The sequence below is a fragment of the Lolium perenne genome, chromosome 2, assembly GCF_019359855.2.
Source record: "Lolium perenne isolate Kyuss_39 chromosome 2, Kyuss_2.0, whole genome shotgun sequence".
In the NCBI taxonomy this organism is placed as follows: Eukaryota; Viridiplantae; Streptophyta; class Magnoliopsida; order Poales; family Poaceae; genus Lolium; species Lolium perenne.
The window spans coordinates 6824472-6828380 of NC_067245.2; the positions used below are offsets into that span (position 1 = coordinate 6824472).

General features: G+C 45.8%; 1 long non-coding RNA gene across 1 annotated transcript; it reads right to left on the reverse strand.

Annotated features, from left to right (window-relative positions):
* Positions 1–404: 404 nt before the first annotated feature.
* Positions 405–1885, reverse strand: LOC127331022 (uncharacterized). Its single transcript, XR_007869521.2, has 2 exons — positions 959–1885; positions 405–842 (listed from the first exon to the last, which is right to left on the reverse strand). It is a non-coding gene; the product is annotated as an uncharacterized lncRNA (long non-coding RNA).
* Positions 1886–3909: the final 2024 nt, after the last annotated feature.

The following is a 3909-nucleotide window of genomic DNA, read 5'->3' on the forward strand; positions in this document are numbered from 1 at the left end:
CAATTCAATTGTATAGATCTCCATTGTATAGACCAATATCTGATGAAGTACTTATAAAGAATCGTGAGTTTTGTACTCCACATTCCCATGTTGGTACCAATCCGCTCATCTGGCATATGTAGCTGGCTTTTTATAAGCTTTTAGACTAGTCACAATGTGAAGTACTATCATATACTAGTATCATGTACATGATACTAGTTTGTGATACCACCTACACAATGCATAATACTATCATAATATGGTATTATAGTTATGTCATATTTAATGTTTTGTAAAATCTCAATGTAAATGTGTGTACATGATGTATTTGTCATGAAGTTTTCTAGGTTTATGTGTCATGATACAGTATCATGTTATGATACTAGTCTCATCTCTCACCTCATTAATTGATGTGACACATCAGATTTTTGACAACATGGTATGCATTATACTGTACTTATGATACTCCCATTGAGACTAGTCTTATAGGTCATACATATCACTGATCAGGGAGCAAATTGATCAGGTATACAAAACCAATGAGCATGCGCTTTGGAAAATGGATCAGCCATGTAACCAGCTTTTTTTAATGGCAGAATCATCACTCATCAGGGTGGAGGTCACGCTGTGCTTGCAGCCGGCGATTCCTGGGCCACACCACCATAGATCGGCATCGGCCGTCGCCCTTCCATTCCCAGTTGCGGGGCCGGCGCTGTGGTGCCGTATCTGGACGAAGTGGGGGCGGCGGCGGCCAAATCAAGCACATCGCGAAGAGCAGGGAAAGACCAGGAGCAGAGCAACTTCATAGCGGAAGGTTGGCTGCTCGACGCATGCGAGCGGTCGGCGACTGGCCGCATCGTATCCTGATGCAATGAAGTGGATTAATGAATCAAGCTCTAAACCATGGACTCGAATCAGACCACAAAGATCTGATAAATGAAACAACAAAAAGTCAATGGGCAAATCCAGCCATCCGCACCCATCAAAAGGGGAAAGAAATCCAAGAGATTTGGGAGGGGAGAGGTGGCGTTGCAGGAGTACATGGCTGCTCGTGCTGGACAAACGGATCTCGAGACCATGGCAGCGACGGCTGTGGAGCAGAGATACTTCCTTCATGGCGTCCGCTTGAGAACGAACCTCCATATCCCCCGTCCCCTTCCCGCAGCCATCGCCTCCGCCTTCCACCCGCTCTACTCTTCTCAACAGAGAAGGGGGCTTGTGGCCTCTTGCTGGCGCGGCGGAGCCCTGGGAGGCGCGGGGCAGGTGGCAGCCTAGTTGGAGAAAGAAGAGAATATGATGCGGGAGAGAGAGAGAGGACTGTGGGTTACTTTCATAAATTATGAGGGGTATATTGCAAAACAGGCTGACGTACCACGGTTGCATTCAGACTTAATAGTAAAGGAAGATATATGAACATTAAGTCAAGTTGTATGTTGAGATGTAGCGAAAATGTGACCTGAAAATTGATAGATACGGGTTGAAGGATTGTAATATGCAGACCACAATGAAAAAGTGTAGGATAGATGTTGCACAAATGAAGACGTGAGTTGCACGTACACGCTAACTAGTGAGGTATAAAGAAGATGAGCTTAATTTCCAAGAGTAGTAGTACCTTGCTTACACAAATTTCAGTAAAATAAACTTTACTATTAAATTCCTATGCGACCGGTACGTCGTACGTCGCTACCACTTTTGCCTCGCAGCCCTTCGTTAATTGGGTAATCAACCCATCCTATCTCTCATCATATTTGGAAGCGTGTGAAAATAACAGCCACCGACCGCACCGCCGTGAAGCGATCGTACAACCCGCCTCTCCCGTAGACCAGGCTCTCGTTCACCCCCTTGCCGGGAGCGGCAGGGCATCCCATGGCGAGCCACAGCCTGGTGGAGCCGTACGTGTAGCCGCCCGCCTCCACGCGCTTCGCGGCGACGGTGACCACTTCCTCCGCCGCCTCGCCCACGACGTCGTTGGCCCGGTACTCGTCGGACCATGGAGGATCGTACGTGCGTTGGTGTTGGGCAGTTGCCGGTGGGGCGCAAGAGGTGGCAACGAGGGCGAGCAGGCAGGGGCAGTGCACGGAGGCGGCCATACAACTTACAACCAGTCTGGCGTCCCCATACGCTCCATCCAGGCGACCAGCAATCCGTCGCGTGTCTACACAGCCTGGCGACCAGCAATCCGTGGACCGACGATTCCGTCGCATTTCCATCTAGGCCGGGGGCACAGGATCATTATCAGTTTACGCTGCTCGATCCTGTAGACTCTATTCGGCGCTCCCTCTAATCCTAGCGTTCTCTGTTTTTTTTTTTCTTTTCTTTTCAGATATGCAGGAGCTCTCCTGTTAACTGATGATGAATTTGCATGCATGATGATGGTAGTTTCTTTGCTTCATCATCTGGTAGCAACTGGCCAGCAGCACCCAGGAATAGGATATGGAACGGCTGTGATTCCCGGTAGTCTCCCCAGCTACTGCATCTTTTGACGGAGGGCCACGCCCTTGATGGTGCAGCTGCTAAGCGTCCAACGCACAAAAAATATTGTTTATTTTCTACTTTCAGTTAGCATTACAGGCAGGTCCACCCTCATTTTACATCTGGTATTTTACATTTATTTTTACTTGTGTTTTTTATTTGCAAGTGTCATGCTGGGTGATTTTGAAAGAGAATCTTGTAAAGTGGATTTGAAGAAAAATAGTGTAATATTTGACGAATGCAAACATACTTATACAGATTGTGAGTAAATAAATATACCGGTAATTTAACAAGTCTCATTCACTAACAAAATGATGGTGATTATTTTTGCAGTATGATAGTCTATTTTCGTATAGCATGAGCAAATACCCAAAGTATATATAAGGCCGATGAACTGGTAGTTTATATCTTTCTGAATAGGGCTAAGGCAGTTATAATTCGCTTATATTTTTCCATCAGTACATTAGCACAAGCAAGCACTAAAAACTAAAAATTCTTTAGAAAAATAAAAGTACTGATGAAATTTTAACCTATTCAGTAAAGTCTATTCACATTCACTTCATATGTGTTTGTGTTAGAGACTTGGCAATCTTCGAGTTCATTGACAAGACAATACTACATGCCTTTGTCGATTGTTGTAAAAACAAATTCTACTTTTCAGGTCAACAATTTATGCTATTACGCAACAACGCGCGTGGGCATTGTGCTAGTATGTTTAAAAGGCAAACAATACTAGTTGCGCCTGACACAACCAAAAATCATATGACGATACTTAAAGCCTACATGGAACCACACAATCAAACATATCTAAAAAGAGGATCCACTCACGGATGGAATATTAATCAACCATGAGAACTAGATCCAACGTATACAAACAAATCAGCCGAAGATAATAAAAAAAATAGATCGTATGTAAGTGTGTGGGAAGCAGGGGTTACCTAAATGAACGGATCAAGCTCACTTTTGCCGTTTTCAAAAAAAAAAAAGCTCACTTTTGCCGGATGGCCAGAGATCAACGACGATGGCTCCAACAGCCTGCTGGATGATGGAGCCATCTTCTCTTCACCATGGACAACCACGGTGCCGCTGAAACCAGATCGCCAAATTTCCTTCTCCACTTTGATCTGTTTCTCCAGTTTCCCTGATTCTCTCTCATTCCCCAACCAGATTCTCCAAGTTCCTCTCGTTCATCTGTCTTCTTTGTTCGATAGTTGATACTCCAAATCTTGGAACATGAGCAACAGTCAATCCACCAGAGTTACTGATTGCATCAATACTGCAGCAGTCGCCTTGGTCTTCTTCACGGCGTGTGCCTTCGGCTTTTTCTATCCTACCGCGGCCGCAGCGGCAGACAGCGAGATCTTCGGAGCAGCGTTCCTAGCCGACGCTGGTGGTGCCTGCGCAGCAATTCCACCTGAAGCGTTTGACCGGGGCGCGAACAGGTTGCGCACCAGACCA